Raw genomic sequence first — 17,342 nt, 5'->3', positions numbered from 1 at the left:
TCAGCTGCCTGATTCCCAGCTCTAAGAATACCCAAAGCTCCTGCTATCTCTCTGGCCAAGGCACCCATAGCCTGCTGACCTACTGGCTCGGCCACAGTGGCCTGCCCAACTCCCTCCTGCACTGCCGGAATCTCACCCGGTAACGGTACTTCCTGCCTCGCAGGTCTACCACGCCTAGCACCTCTTCCTCATCCTGACATCCTAATAAAGGCAACACAGAACGTTAGCACATTCATTAATGTGCCGAAACTAAGCACTCACGTCCTAATGCATGGACAACTGTAATTCACTCCACATAAGCACATAAACACATAAGCACTTACGAATTTCATTTCTGGATAATGATAGTCCCGATACGTTACTAGAGTTCCGGTTAGAAACAGCATTGATCAAGTGCTTTTCCGACAAGACTCCCAGAAACTCAAGGATCCAATCAACATCCCAGAAATTAAATCCCATACCCACATAATCACATAAGCATGTTGTCAATTAAGCACATAGCATATGATACTACATCTAAGTCTCTATCAAGTGAGACAAACCCATTGTGATACTAATCACTTCCCACGTACCCAAAGTATTCGAACCCGGTACGCACTGATACCAAGTTGTAACGCCCTCAAAATAATAACAATAAACCCATCAGATAAGACATGCATTTACATATAAACTAACCACATTCCTTTATTTCTTAGAGTTCCATTACATAAGTATTACATGTTAACACCATAACAAAATGCCCTACGGGCTTACAGCTTTCCAAGTTAACACTTGGTTACAACAAAGGAGTACTAACTCGTTTACACATTAAGCCCTTGGCTTGAAGTTACATGTAATACATCAAAAGTTAAGCAACAAAGTATGCCCGCCACTAGCCTCCCAGCTATGTCCTTGGACGTGGCATGCTACCTGCACCTAAAAATGATATTCCCATATAGGGTGAGCCACAGCCCAGTAGAAATACACTAAACCAACCATGAACAATGCCTAAAATATTAGCAATTGATAGATGGCCAACACTGATACAATCACATAAATCATATATTTATGTCAAACGACTTACAAGTCTCAATTACTTTTCTTTTCCCCTTTTTCAACAGATAGGCATATAAGCACTACCCACATGCTCAACAGATATGTATAACAACAATATCCCACATTCACAGATAAGCATATAAGTTGTATCCACACTTCTGTAGACAAGCATATGAGCTATGTCTACGGAGTTCATCCCCTATCTTCTCCCAACACTATCCGGTTTAGAGGTACATCCCCTATCTTCCCCTAAACCGCGGAGTACATCCCCTATCTCCTCCTCTACACATAACGTATATAAACACATTGGTTCTATATACAATCACCCAATACATACAATTAATGTATTCTATCAACCGTCAAGTTCCATGACACATTTCATTGATTAGTTTCAGTTTACCTAATCATCATGCATTGTCTACAACAATCACGACTATCCTCCACCGATAGCCCAAAGCAGTTATTTCTAAACAGAAAATAAATGCACAATGGATATTCAATCAACATTTCATTTATTCATTCTTCTCAATTAATTATCCCAATTAATTAAACAATGTAATTAGGTCAATTCCCATAATTAACATTTCAACCCTTAGGTCCCATTTTCATCAATGATTCAACAATCATTCCATTTTTCTATGCCAAACATGCATCTAGGTTTATTATGAATAAAACCCCAACTTTTGTAAAATTACACAAAAGCCCCAAACTTTCACAAAATTACCAAACCAAGCCTAACATCTCAAAATACCAAAATTTAAAGACAAAACCCATAGAGAGGAGTAGGATATCCCTACCTTGAAATTTTAGCCCAAAAGGAGATGAAGACTCGAAGATCAACTTGCTCCAAATCCAAACTTTTTCAGATTAAATCGAAGCTCTCAACGCCCTCTATCTTTTTAACAAAGGCCCTAGGCTAGATTCACACCCTAGGGAGATCAAATCTTAGAGAGAGTGCAAGTTTAGAGAGAGAGGGTGTCGGATTTAGGTTTTGCTCAAAGAAAGGGACTGAAAAAGTGATGTTTAAGAAGCTACTGTCCGCTGATATAAAACACGCTCGCTCGAGCGAAGACTTGGTCGCTCGAGCGACCAGACACAGAAAACTCTCGCTCGAGCCAAGAAGTTCTCGATCGAGCGAAGAAAAATCCAGACCGCTCGAGCGAAGGAAGCTCGCTCGAGCCAAGAAAGGCAACTCTCAGGTCCAGAACCAGACACAACACAACTCTCGCTCGAGCGACAACTCCTCGCTCGAGCGAAGGACCAAAAATCTGGGCAGCAACACTAGGCTCCCAAACACAACCAACCTGTAACAAACCTGCCCAACACATCTTATAACTCAATATACAAAGTAAAGAGGATGTAAACTAGATAATAAACAACTACCAACATCCACGGACACATGTCCGGATGACTGTACAACAAGGGTAAACCCGGGATCGCTATAAGAAAACAGGGGGGAAAACTATTAAATTTTGTTTATCTTTTTGACCCTCTGAATCTGTTAATGAGTGTGTTTAAGCCCTCCAAAATGCTTAAAGATAAATAAAAATTGAATGAAACGCAAAAATGATTAAATAAAAGAGGCTAAGGAAATAATGAATTGCTTATCACATTGTATGTGTGTAATGTGTAGGTCACTCGCCAGAAGGGACCACTGCACGACCAAAATCACTGTGAGTAGTAGTAGTGTAACGATATGTTATGACTTATGTATTTTCGATCGTGAATGATAGGCTTAATACAAGTTGTGTTTTTTTTTAAATGATTGAGCATTTGACCACAATGGCATACGAAATGGACCTGAGGTCGTTCTATTTCTGTTATATATGATGGGCCCAAGGCCGTTATGTTTGATATGGATTGCTTATGAATTATGGGCCTAAGGCCGTTCCGTTCTATATGGGAGATAGAGATATGTCGTTGTTCCATCTACTCTATGATAAGAAATGTTTGGACCTGAGGTCATTCAGAACAGCTATTACCATGTTGTGCTTGAGACTATTCCGTATTATGTTAGGCCCAAGGCCATTCTGTCTTATGTGGGCCCAAGGCCATTCTGGAATGCGATCATGAATGATAAATGTATAAGTTATATATATATATATAGATTTCTCAAGACACATACTCATTCATTTTAACCTCCTTACATTATTATTATTCACTGAGCCTCACTCACTCCGTATTTTTATATATATGTAGGTGATCAACTCAAAGACCAGCCTTAGGTCAGCTTCAGGAGTCATTTTTGATGGACTTGCGTTGATAAGCCTCCGAAATGGAGCCTTTTGTCTTTTGGGGAATTTCTATGATGACAAATGTTTGTTAACTCTTTTGGTGACTTTTGTTTGGACACTTTGTGAGCCTATAACTTTGAGTTGCTGACTCCTTGTATATATCTACATGAATTGTACTTGTATGTATGACCTATGTATGCAAACTTTCAGCATATGACATGATGTCTAAATTTAGGCATATAAGCACTGCTCAATGGACGTTCTGTTATTTTATTTGCTTCCGCTTAGGCCCCGTTATTATAAATTCTCTGTAATCTGTTTGAGGGCGTAGATCATCAGGAGGTTACTGGCCAATCATGATCCAAACTTTTAGGGGGCGAGTTTGGGTTGTGACAATAATGATTGGATAATTTTCATTCTCATTTGTTATTTTATCTTGTATTATTCATAGGTGCTGATGGAAAAATTGCCCTATTCATTTTGAAAAGAGATTTGAATTGTGTGTTTGGTTATGAGTTTTAAAAATAGTTTTTGAATTGAGTTTTGAGTTGCGTGTTTGGTTATGAATTTTGAAATTTTTTTATTAGAATCACAATTCCAAAAGTAAGCCAAACGCAACCTATTTTTCTATAAAATGTTTTCTCCAGAAAATGATCTCCTATGTTTGATTGCAACTTGAAAATAATGTACTAGTGGTTATATTAGCATTGGTGTTGGTTGCAGTGGGGGTGGCGGCGGCTGTGGTGGTGGTGCTAGTGTGGTGGTGGTGGTAAGACTTTAGACCAAAAAATGTTTTACACTTCAGGAAAAAAAATTCACCTTCAATAGTGTAAAGCATTTTTCACTCAAAAATGGGTGTTTTTTTATTGACAATAGAAAACATTTTCCATTTAACTTTCATTTTCTATCATACTAACATTTTTCCAAAAAACATTTTCGGCCAAAACAAATAGAGCATAAGAGAAGAATTTTTTCTAGGTTTAGCAAATATTCTTTCGAAGGGGTGGCTATTGATGCTTGTTTGGTTTCAAGTTTTTGTATCAAGTTTGTTCCCTTGTTTTTACTCACCCTGAGCTCAATTCATGCATAATCAACTGCCATTCTTCTAAAATTCTACTTGTTCTGTAACGCCCTCAAAAATAAACCCATTAAATATATATAACATCGACATGCAATGTTAAAAGGGAAACACTTCATTATAACATTCATCAGAATCTTACTAAATAAAAGCTTTACATGTAACATCAAATTAAATGCCCTACAGGCTTACATCTTTCCAAGCCAACACTTGGACACAAAAGTATGAGTTCTAACTCAAATACAAGTAAAGCCCTAGGCTTGAGTGTTTACATGTACTAACAAATAAACAAATAACTGAAATTAGTCTTCAAAATCCAAGTCCTTCCAAGCTAAGTCCTTGGAGGTAGCTTATCACCTGAACCTGAAAATGATGTTCCCATATAGGGTGAGCCACAACCCAGTAGAAATATACTAAACCAAATATAAGCATTGAATAAAGCAATAGCATTCAATAGATGGTTAACCAAGATAATCAATTACATCATTATTCAGTCTCATGACACTAATGTCTAAGACACGTTTTACTTTCCAACATTATCAATATGACTCAGAACCTGGCCAAACTTACAACAGTGAACTATATATATATCATATTCACATTTTCCAATGTCAGCAAACAAATGAGACTCAGGCTCAAATCAAAACACTTCATACTTCCAGTTTGATACACATTTTAGTGCTGTATCAATAAAAACACTTCAATATAAATAAGCACACATAAAAGTGATGCTAATGGAGTCCATCCCCTATCTCCTCCCAAACAAAATCCGGTTTAGAGGTCCATCCCCTGTCTTCCCCTAAACTGTGGAGTACATCCCCTATCTCCTCCCACACAAAACAATGTATGTAACCACATAACATATACAACACACAATCAATACACATAATGTCTGTATTAATTCAACAGTCAAAATTGATGACTTAATCAATGATTAGTTTCAGTTATCCCTAATCCACATGCAGTGTCTACAACAATCACGACTATCCTCCACCGATAGCCCAAAACAGTTATTTCTAGGCTTGGAAATAAATATATCAACAATTCAATAGGCGATTGATTTAAATTATCCAACTACACCATTTAATCAATAAATTCCCCAATTTCATGAATTTAACCAAATTCCCCAATTCCCTTAAATTAATTATACAAATTAATTAATTAATACAACTAGGGTTTTTCCCAAAATTATCAAAGTAACCCCAACATATCAATATACCAAAACTTAGAACAAAACTTATATAATGGAGTAGGAAATCCCTACCTCGAAGAAAATAACCCGAATGGAGAAGATAGAGATGAATACCTAATTTCCAATGTGCTCCAAATCACCAAATGTTCAGATTAAATGGAAGCCCTCGACTCACTCTAACTTTTTAATAAAAGATCTAAGGTAGAAACTCACTCTAAGTAGATCAAACCTAAGAGAGAAGGTGAGTAGAGGGAGAGAAAAGTCAGACCTAGGGTTTTAGAATCAAAAAGAGGATAAAAAAACTGATTAAAATCCCGCTGCTGCCTATTTAAACTGGACAGGCTCGCTCGAGCGAAGACTTGGTCGCTCGAGCGACCAGACACACGAAAAACTCGCTCGAGCAAAGAAAATCTCGCTCGAGCCAACAATGCAATGCTTCAGGTCTGCAACCCAGCAGCACGCTCGAGCGACAGAATTCTCGCTCGAGCGAGGAACTCGAAAACAAACACCTCTCGCGCTCGAGCGAAGAAGCACTTCCCTTTGGTCTATACTAGACGCAATCGCTCGCTTGAGCGAAGCAAAGCTGGATCGAGCCAGAAGACACATAATACAACCCTCGCTCGAGCAACCAATCCCTGGCTCGAGCGACCAACCCAAAAACTGGACAACAACACTTGGTTTACGAACCCAACCATCCTGAAACAAACCTGCCCAACACATCCTATAACTCCAAATGAGAAAATAAAGGACGACAACAACAATTACACAATGACAGAATAAACAGAACCTAAGTCTGGATACAATAATCAAATGGGAAAAGACCGAGGTCGCTATATGTTCCCACATTAATTCATCCATGTTTAAGTAAATAATAGAATCCCTGCACTTTTGTTCTACAAGTACCTGAATGGAAGGAAAAATTTTACTTCTGCACCATGTTTCAATTATATTTCGAGTTTGCATTTTTGTTAGGACCTTAAGAGAATCTTTATTTTACTGTTGTGCATTTAACATGCATTCCATCTCATTCTGGAAAAAAAAAATGCATGTACAAGCTTTGAAGTAAATGTAGTTTTTTAAAGTCTATTGAAAAAGTATAGCATCTTTTTTGATACTCTTCATGATAGTAACTCACTCAAACATAATTCTTCTATTGTTACTATCATTGTAATTTTTAGTTGTTTCAGGTTCTAGCTTTCGTAAATTTGAAATTTACTGATGACAAGCTTATGCATAAATTTTGAGTTTCAGATTTTATGGTCTTGCTTAGAATGAATAGCTGGCAGATTGAAGAATTTTATTATCCTTAAAAGACAACAATGCTTCTCTCCCAAACCGTATAAGTGACAATCTCTAAAGATGTGGAGCTCATCAATCATCCAAAATCTTAGTCACTATGTTCATAGTCTTCCATTGTCACGCCCTCAAAATAAACCCACTATCTATATATCATCGATATGCAATATTTAAAGAAAACAATTCATTCATCAGAGTATTACTAAATAAAAACATTACATGTAACATCAAATTAAATGCCCTACGGGCTAACATCTTTCCAAGCCAACACTTGGACACAAAAATATGAGTTCTAACTCAAATACACGTAAAGCCCTGGCTTGAATGTTTACATGTACTAACAAATAAAAACATTTAATTAAAGATAGTCTTCAAATCCAAAAGCCACATCCTCCCAAGCTAAGTCCTTGGAGGTAGCTTATCACCTGTACCTGAAAATGATGTTCCCATAAAGGGTGAGCCACAGCCCAGTAGAAAAATACTAAACCAACTATAAGCATTGAATAAAGCTATAGCATTCAATAGATGGTTAACCAAGATAATCAATTATAACTTAATACAGTCTCATGACACTAATGTCTATGACATGTTTCAATTCCCATTATTATCAAAATTGCTCAGAACCTGGCCAAACTTACAACAGTGAACTATATATTATATTCACATTACTTCCAATATCAACAACACATATGAGACTCAGGCTCATATCAAAACGCTTCATACTTCCCGTTTGATACACATTTTAGTGCTGTATCAATAACATGTAAAAACACTTCAATATAATAAGAACATATAATAGTGATGCTAATGGAGTCCATCCCCTATCTCCTCCCAAACAAAATCCGGTTTAGAGGTCCATCCCCTATCTTCCCCTAAACCGTGGAGTACATCCCCTATCTCCTCCCAAACAATATGCATATGCAATGCTCAATCAATACTTGTATTTTCTATATTAATTCAATAGTCTACATTTATGACTTAAACAAATTGATTAGTTTCAATTTTCCCTAATCCACATGCGATGTCTACAACAAACACGACAATCCTCCACCGATAGCCCAAAACAATTATTTCTAGACTGGAAATAAATATATCAACAATTCAATAGGCTAGTGATTTAAATTATCCAACTACACCATTTAATCAATGAATTCCTCAATTTTCATGAATTTAACCAAATTCCCCAATTTCCTTAAATTAATTATACAAATTAATTTATTAATACAACTAGGGTTTTTCCCAAAATTACCAAAGTACTCCCAACATATCAAAATACCAAAACTTAGAACAAAACTTATAGGATGGAGTAGGAAATCCCTACCTCGAAGAAATAGCCCAAAAAGAGAAGATGGAGATGAAGACCCAAACTCCAAAGTGCTCCAAACCACCAACAATTCAGATTAAAACGAAGCCCTCGACTCACACACTCTTTTTAATGAAGGATCTAGGGTAGAAACACACCCTAAGTAGATCAAATCTAAGAGAGAAGGTGAGCAGGGTGAGAGAGAAGTCGGACCTTAGGGTTTGGAATCAAATGAGGATAAAAAAAACTGATTAAAAACCCGCTGCTGCGTCTTTAAACTGGACAGGTTCGCTCGAGCGAAGACTTGGTCGCTCGAGCGACCAGACACAAGAAATCCTCGCTCGAGCGAAGAAAATCTCGATCGAGCCAATAATGCAATGCTTCAGGTCTATACTAGACGCAATCGCTCGCTCAAGTGAAGAAAATCTGGCTCGAGGCACCAGACACAAAATACAACCCTCGCTCGAGCGACCAAGTACTCGCTCGAGCGACCAACCCAAAAACTGGACAGCAACACTTGGTTTCCGAACCCAACCAACCTGAAACAAACCTGCCCAACACAACCTATAACTCCAAATGAGAAAATAAAGAACGACAACAACAATTATACAATGACAGAATCTACGGAACCTAAGTCCAGATATAATAATCAAATGGGAAAAGACCGGGGTCGCTATATCCATGCTCACCTATGGATGACAATCAAAATCTACTCCGTAGATTCTAATGGTTCACTTTTACTTTAGGAATACATTAGTTCTCTAATTCATCCTTGTCACTAACTCAAGCAAAAATATTTTTTTCCCAAGTTCTTCATTCACAATCCGAGTTAGACGGTGCCTTTTCCCTTCATCGTTCATTTTTCCTGTATTGCTGCTTCGATTCCAGATAAGACAAAATTTCCTTTGTCTTTAATTTCATTATGTTATCTATTTGTAGTCCATACCATGGCTTCCAGTTTCACTTCAATAGAATTAGAATTATGTATTCCACTTATGCAATTTTTTGGACTTAGGTGGGACCTGAAAATTTGGTGTGTCCCATTTATGTAGAACATATAGCAGTGTCAAAGACAGCATAATGTATAATATCCATGGCAGCATGGAATATATTTTGGGAAAATTAATCTATTACATCAACAATTGAAATGTTGACACATGATGTATTAGCTAGCTGCATAATGTTTCCAATGGCTATAAAATAAATGGTTCAGTAATTTGTATTAGTTCGAATTATTTGTTCTTTTTTGAAATTTCCAAGACGAGAGCTAATGAGTGGTTCCATTTCACTTGGAATGTTGACATTGTTTTTCATCTAGTTTATGAGTACGTTCGCACCTACTCCACCAAATACAAACACACCCCCACGAGCATCGACAATATTTTTAACTCTAAAGAGGACAACTTCCTCAGTCTGTTACAAACCTGCATTTTCAGCTTGTAAAACTGTGCTTTTCTGTATTTTTTCAACGTTTGTTGAAAATTTAAATAGAAAAATGTACTGACTATTGTCTTTACCTTTTTGTTCTAATGGCTTTGTTGTTGTGGAAACAAACTTTAGGGTGTATGCATGCTCATCATCTAAACTGCATTGTGAGCTTTTACGCCTCTTTTCAAGATATGCCCGAAATTTTCTTGATAAGTACTTTGGATGCTCTATTCTAAAATAAGGCTTTATCCAGTAATGTAGAAAACTCTCAGAGGTGATAAAAGGTTAAAAAACAGAAGGAAAAAAAATGATAAAGAAGTAAGAGATATTTTAAGATAATTGAGAAGAAGTCCTTTCCATAATTGAAAAAACCTCCCTCCAGCACACTCTTAAGCAAGACTTTTAATCATTTAAATTTCCAAACCTTGCAAAAAATCAATTTGTGTTTTTAAGCCTTTCTCCTTGCATGCTATTCTACATTTGACAGTTAGTAAGCCATCTAGTCTGGTTGAAATCCATGTGGGCAATCCATAGTTAATTTACCACTCCAAAAATGGCAATCTGGAAGAATCAATCATTTCATCTTTTACTTGATAGAGTAGCTAAGACTTTACAATAATAGTTAATAAAATGATGAAGTTTGGTCCATTTTCCTTCACGTGGTTTGGTTGCTAGTTTCAATTTATTTGTTATTAAGCAAATTCGCTTGCCTTCTCATCTCTTCTACAATTGTGTGCATGTATATTACTTTGAACCTCTTATCAACTTATGGTTTTGTTTCCTTATCTTGCAGGTAGCTTTTGAGGATGCTTGAGACTCTCCACAACAATATTGAGGTTTGTTATGGGAAAACTTTTAAATTTTATTTTTTAAAAAAAAATGGTAGTGCAGGCTGAAATACCCATGCACATATGAGAGTTCCCTTGTCGTCAAAGGCAATAGATTCTGTGTGCAATTTGCAAGAAAGGATTTGAAGTGATTTGAATGTCTGGTGTGTGATTATTTGGAAAGTTAGACGGATTCCATGCTGATGCTAAAGTTTATTCCCTTATTAATGAAAGTACTGATGTTTGAAATGCAATGAAGCTCTCACCACATAGTGCTTTTTGGATTTTGAAGCTGAGTTTATATGTAAAATCCCTTTTTCCCCAAGGGTTGCTGATGACAAGCTGGTTTGGCACTTTACTAAAAATGGCATTATTTTTTCTATTAATCGACATATCATTTGGAGGTGGATTTGCAAAGAAGAGAAACATGGGTCAGTTCTTCAGATGGGGTGAGTTTTGAAAGGGCATTTTGGCAGAAGATTTGGCTACTGAAAGTTCTGAATAAAGTGAAAATCTTTGGATGGAAAATCTGTTCGAATATCCTTCATGTTTAGTGAAACTTGAGTAGGTGCAAAGTAATTCAATTTGATGACTGTTATTGTATATTAGTGCTGTTTTTGGTGGTTTGAATTAGCTTACAATGTGATTGACAATGTTACATTGTAGTCATTCACTTCCACACCCAACACAATTTGTGGATCAATGTAGTTCTAGGCCCTTTTTAAGTCTCTTGACACAACACATCTTCATTTGTAGCTCTGCTTAGGTAGCTGATTTATTAGAATTTAACTTTCTTCTAGTCTGTGCCACAGGGGCCTAATTGAATGTTCACATGGTATTTACTTTTCAAAAGCATTCTTGAGAGAGAGTATGTTTTGTAGAAGCACAATTACTTGAACAAAGTTCTGATCCTGTATTCAATTTAGTTGATGTTCTAAGACAAAATGCTAGTTTGGCACATGGAACATGATACCTGCCCAAAAAAAATAAAAAATAAAAAATAAAAAATAAAAAATAAAAAATTCTATGAGTAGAGTATAAAATTGTCTAAAGGAAAAGACGAAATACGTATATGTGGACATACATAATATATCTATACCACATATATATGTGTGTGTGTGTGTATTCAAAGCCTTAATCTCATTTATCTATTCTAATTTCTTCCCATTATTGTCATAATGGCTGATAGTATTATTTCTCATTCTATGGCTGTCAACTTAATCTTATTCTAGCATTGTAGTTGTGGAATGATTCTTTTGCAACAAATGAATTAATATAATGTTGAAGGGCCTCCTGTTTTTTTATGGTTATATGAAGAGTTAAAACACATGGATCTAATTTAGTTTCTCTTTTGCTTCTAATGACTCTCAAACTGAAGTTAGAGTAGTGTTTTTTGTTCATTTTTCTGAGTACAAACTCAAGTCTTTTAATTTTAAATTCATTCTCAATACTCAGAGAACCTGATACTCATTGAATTTTGAAAAATCTCCTTGATTTATCCATGCTTCATCCAAAAATTCAAGAATTTGAAAAGTTTTCTCAATATAATTTCGAGCATTTAAAGTGATAACTGAACACGTTAGGACAATGATATTTAAAAACTTGAACCCATTGGGTACTATTAACTAATACTCTATCTAACTTGCTGGTTTTTTTCTTTTTTTTTTTTTTTTAGGTACATCAGAAATAAAATAGAAAAACAAAGGCCTAAGCCATTTCCCTAGCTCTACCTACGATATCGGCAACAAGTAGACTCCGGATCTTAGCCAGTGGCTTATTCACTACTAGGATAGCTTCTAGTTGTTCAGCTCCAAGTTTTGCGAGTGCATCTGCACACAGATTTTCCTCTTTGAATACATGCTGCATAGTACATTCACAGCCTCTCATGATAATCTTGGCATCTTCTAGGAGACCTTTGTACGGCGAGTTTGCCTCTGTTTCCTCCTCCAACAGCTTCACAGTTTGCATAGCATCCGTCTCAATTATGATTTTGTGCCATCCCCTTTGTAGCAGAACTGTTAGACCTTTATAGATAGCCCAAAGTTCATTTTCTAGACTTGTACCATGAGGTATTCTACCATAGTAACCACACAACCATGTTCCCGCTTCATCTCTAAATAATCCTCCAAAGCCACCATCACCTCCTAGCTTCCTGTAGCCATACGTGTTCAATTTAATCCTACCTGCGGGGGGGAGAAACAACTTAATCATATTAAAAGCTGGTCTAGCATTAACAATGGCCATGTTGAAGGCTTGGTTAATCTCTTTGGCATAGCTCAAAATAAGTTTTACACTCTCTTAGCTAATAGTCACAGTTTGTTGAAATTTTTTTTTGATTTTTGTTTTTTCGTATTTGCCAAAGACAGACAACAAAAATAGTATACCAAGTGGTTTGATCATTAAAATGATTTTTATTTCTGGAATTGGAGATTAGCCAATCCAGCCAAGGTTTTTGAATCATGGCAGTATACCAAGGCCTACCAAACATAGCTAACCAAACATCTTTAGCTTTGTAGCAAGTTCGAAACAGATGGTTCATGTCTTCCACCTCATTACAGCTGGGACAGCTAGGGTCTGAAGACAGACCCCTTTTCACTAAGAATGCTTTTAAGTTTTTGTGGCAGCCATAATTTCCACATCCAACTCCAGCCCTCCTCCAGTCCTAAGTTACCAGAAATGATCTTGTAGGCACTAGAAGTAGAGAACTTTCCATCACCTTGACCTTTCCAAATAGGTGAATCAACATTAGCATTAAGAGGAGGTAAATTAAGGATAAGTGATGAAACACAAGGTGGAAGTTCATTAACTTTCATCACATCCCAATCTCCTTGCTCATTAACAAGACTGTGAACAGAAACATTCTCAGTACCAACAAATTGATTTTGCAAAGTCTGAGGAACAAACTCTACAAATGGCTTGTCACCACACCACCAGTCACTCCACAAATCCACATTCTTACCATTACCAATCTCCCATTTCACACCTTTCCTCAAGGTGTTTCTGGTTTTCAAAATGCCCCTCCACACATGAGAAGCAGGCCTACTTCTAGGATAACCATTCCAGTTTGTTGTCTTAAGATATTTATTCTTAAGGACATCTTTCCATAAGGAACCTTCTTCACAAACCAGTTTCCAACTCAACTTAGTAAGTAGAGCAAGTTTTGATTTCTAGTTTTCCTAATCCCAAGTCCACCCAGTTTTTTCATTTGGCAAACCTATTCCTATTTGACTAAATGCATTTTCCTTTTTTCTAGAGTGTCACCCCACAGAAAATTCCTGTTAAGTCTGTCAATGTCATTACACACTTTAATGGACACATCCATAGTCTACATTGTGTATGCAGGCAATGCAAAACTAACAGATTGAATGAGTCTTTTTTTCTTGTTTTTTAGTCCAAGTGAACCAAACTTTGGCATTAAGGTCTTCCATAAGTAGTTCAACAAGGCAACCATTGAACTCATGTATTGTAGCTCATCAAGATTGCTAGTTCTAGTGTTTCACTTTGAAACTTTTAAGGCTGTGTTTAGATTAAGAATTTGGGGATTATAGAGAGGGAGAAAAATAGATAGGGAAGTGAAAAAATTTAGACTGTGTTAGGTGTGAGTTTCAAATCTAGCTTCCACCCTCATATTTGAATGCTATGTTTGGTTTGAGTTTTCAAATTATGATTCCAAATCAATTTCAAAACACATTTTGAAAACATGTTTGGTAAACTAGACAATTTTTGAATTTTTGGTCTACCCGGTAGTCTGACCACTTGACCGGAACAATACTCCTTTTTTTTTTTTCTTTTTTTTTTACAATTGCCAATCGCCACCTGTTATTTGGAAATATATATATATATATATATTTATTTTTTATATTTTTTAAATATACAAATTGTTTTTTTAGACAAAAATGACAAATTATTTTTTTGAATTATTGAATTTTAAAAAGAGTTTGGTTATGAGTTATAAATTTTTGAATTAAGTTTTGAAAACTGTTTTCAAAACTCATAACCAAACAACTTTTCTCATTTCATATGTCACATCAAAAATTCAAAACTCAATTCAACACTCTTTTCAAAACTCATAACCAAACAAATTTTCTATTCTCAAATCATAACTCCAAAACTCATAAACTCAAAATACAACTCTATTCTCAAATCATAATTCTAAAACTCTGCCAAACGCTACCTTACCTTCTATTTCATACATTTTTTCCCTTCTTTTTTTTCTTCCCTTCCACAAATCCCCCGTAAATCCTTGATCCAAACGCACACTAAGAATATCCTCATCCCAAGTGAGGCACGAATCATGTCATGTCGTGTCGTGTCATCATGGGTCCGTGTCCAAAACACCCAACACTAACATGATCCATTTAATTAAATGTGTCAAATATCATGGCACTAACCTAACCTACTTGTGATCATATCAATCTGAACGTGACACGACTAACATGGTTAGCATTAGAATTTATTTTAGATTATAAACAGATTGTGCAACCTAAATCAATCAAACTTGTTTCAAATCACATATAAGGGTAACTTATATAAATATTAACACCCACAACATAATATATAGAAGAAAATATATTAAAGTTTGAATAACTTAAAGTAATTGCACTTATATGGAGATGCAAGTCGGAGCAATGTGAGAGGTGTATCCCGTGCCACATATTCCACATGCAGCTCCTCTTGTGTCACTTTCATTGATTTTGTATGTTCGTAAGGTGAGTGTGGGGGGAGCCATCGTATTTGTCTTGAGTTCTGCGGTTTATGCTTTTGTTGTTGCTGCAAATGAGATTTTGAGGAAACATGCTTGGAGGTTGAAATTGGATGTTGTTACATTGTTGCTTCCTATCAAAGGAAGTGTGTTTTCTCAAGGGAACCAGGTGGATGACTTTATCTATAGTACTTTGCTTGACATGGGCACAAAAAGTGCTACAATCATATCCCATAGTGCATTGCCTCAGTAGATGTGGGCGTCAAATGTTGCAATATATTCAAATCAATCAACTAAGGTGTCTGATAATGAGAGTCCTGTGTGGGGCTGGACGAATGATGGCATAGAAACTGAGCACTCGTCATTCTCCTATTCTAAACTATGTTCGATAATGGAGTTGCCTTTAACAGTGCCACGCTGGTTGACAATTCCTCTAGTTGAGGAGGAATCTTGATCAAAAGTGTCTACGTTGTAGGCAGTGCTTCACTTGCTCCCATTCTTTTGGCATTTCTCTAGAGTACTCAAGACTGTGGGTTCTGAAAGCAGAAAGGTTGCTTATATGTTGGTGTTTCCATTGGTTGTGCACTCGGTGTTCTTGCATTTTGGTACACTAGATCACATCATCCACCTCAAAATTTTTTACTTCCATTGGTTTTGGATGGATTTTTGATGAGTATCGTTTGGTTCTACATGATTGCAAATGAGCTTGTTGCTCTGTTGGTAGGATTGGGTGTAATTCTAGGGGTTAATCCATCAATCCTTGGATTAAATTTATTGGCATGGGGCAACTTGATGGGTGATTTAGTGTCAAATGTTGCACTGCCAATCAATGGTGGGGATGGTGTGTAGATCACCTTGTTTGGATGCTATGCAAGTCTGATGTTCAACTCACTTATTGGTTTGGGGATGTCTCAATGCTGCTTGAATCCTAGTCAGAGAAACCTGGCTTGTACATTGTTCCACAAGACAAAAGCCTCTTCTATACTATGGGATTTCTCATCTCAGGACCTATTTGGCCACTTGTTTCACCAAGGAATGATATGCGTCCTACTAGGAGGCTTGGAGTCAGCAGCATTGTCCTCTACTTGATATTTCTCTCTGTTAGGGTAATCAGTGCCTCGGGAATCATATCATTGGCTGGCTAAGTTTACATTTGATGTAGCGAATATTAAGGAAGAGTAGGTTAACTACAAAGATTTTTGAAGATGATGATGTGTATTTTGTGTTATCTATTATTGTCATCTTGAAGCTATTTCTCACGAAGGACTAGGAGAAGAAAAAAACAACCCATGATCATGATCAGTTATTGTACTTGCAAGTTGGAAATGAGTAATCAATTGTTGTACAATTAAATTCACTACAAGAAAAAAGGGATATGGCAATGCTTTTGTATGCTTTATTCTGATTTATGATTGCTTGTTTTGTACAAAGATAAGATGATATATTTTGAATTTACCATCCTCTACTTTTATGTTGTGATTTCCCTATTTCAGTATAACTTGAAAATCAAACCAAACATGAGATTTGAAAATCAAATTTGAACACTAGAGGTAAGTAGTATTCTGTTAAAATTCTATCGGTTTCACTGAAATTGCAAGTGCAATCTTTCTCAACATAATTTGAAAATCAAACCAAACATGAAATTTGAAAATCAAATTTGAACAGTAAAGGTAAGTAGTGTTCTGTTAAAATTCTGTTGGTTTCACTGAAGTTGCAAGTGCAATCTTTCTTTGCTTTCAAGATTTTTGTAGGTTAATTATTGACTTCATTTTCATATCAGACAATGCTTATGTTAGAGAACATATTCTTCTCATTTGGAAATTGGCTTGGTTGCTTAATTATTATTGGGGGGGGGGGGGGGAATTTTGGGTGGTTAAAATTGGTTGGATTTTTGTTTATTAGGTAAGTAATCGTTTTTGTATTATTGACGAAATTTTTTGTTACTTTTTTGGGTGGTTAATATGTATATGTATCTGTTTGTGACTAATTAGTCACTGTTATTTGTATAGTGTAGGCAACTGCATTTTCTATTAGGTGCAAAATCAAACTTCAAATTATAGTAGTGTCTTTTGGCTTCTATTGCTAGTAAGTGTTATTCTGTTTTATCATAGTAGTGTTCATGTTTATTTGTATTATTTTCAAGGCTTGCTTGCTCACTTTGATCTTCTCTCTCTTTACTCAAAATTTTGCATGAAATTTCTGATTTGAATATATATATATATATATATATATGTAGTGATGAAGTTA

General features: G+C 36.1%; 1 pseudogene; it reads left to right on the top strand.

Annotated features, from left to right (window-relative positions):
• Positions 1–14,710: 14,710 nt before the first annotated feature.
• Positions 14,711–16,240, top strand: LOC145817739 (cation/calcium exchanger 4 pseudogene; annotated as a pseudogene).
• Positions 16,241–17,342: the final 1,102 nt, after the last annotated feature.

This window comes from Camellia sinensis, chromosome 2 (genome assembly GCF_055761805.1).
Source record: "Camellia sinensis isolate YWXY chromosome 2, ASM5576180v1, whole genome shotgun sequence".
NCBI classification, from domain to species: Eukaryota; Viridiplantae; Streptophyta; class Magnoliopsida; order Ericales; family Theaceae; genus Camellia; species Camellia sinensis.
The sequence above is the reverse complement of the archived record's forward strand: the minus strand, read 5'-3'. Positions and strand labels throughout refer to the sequence as shown.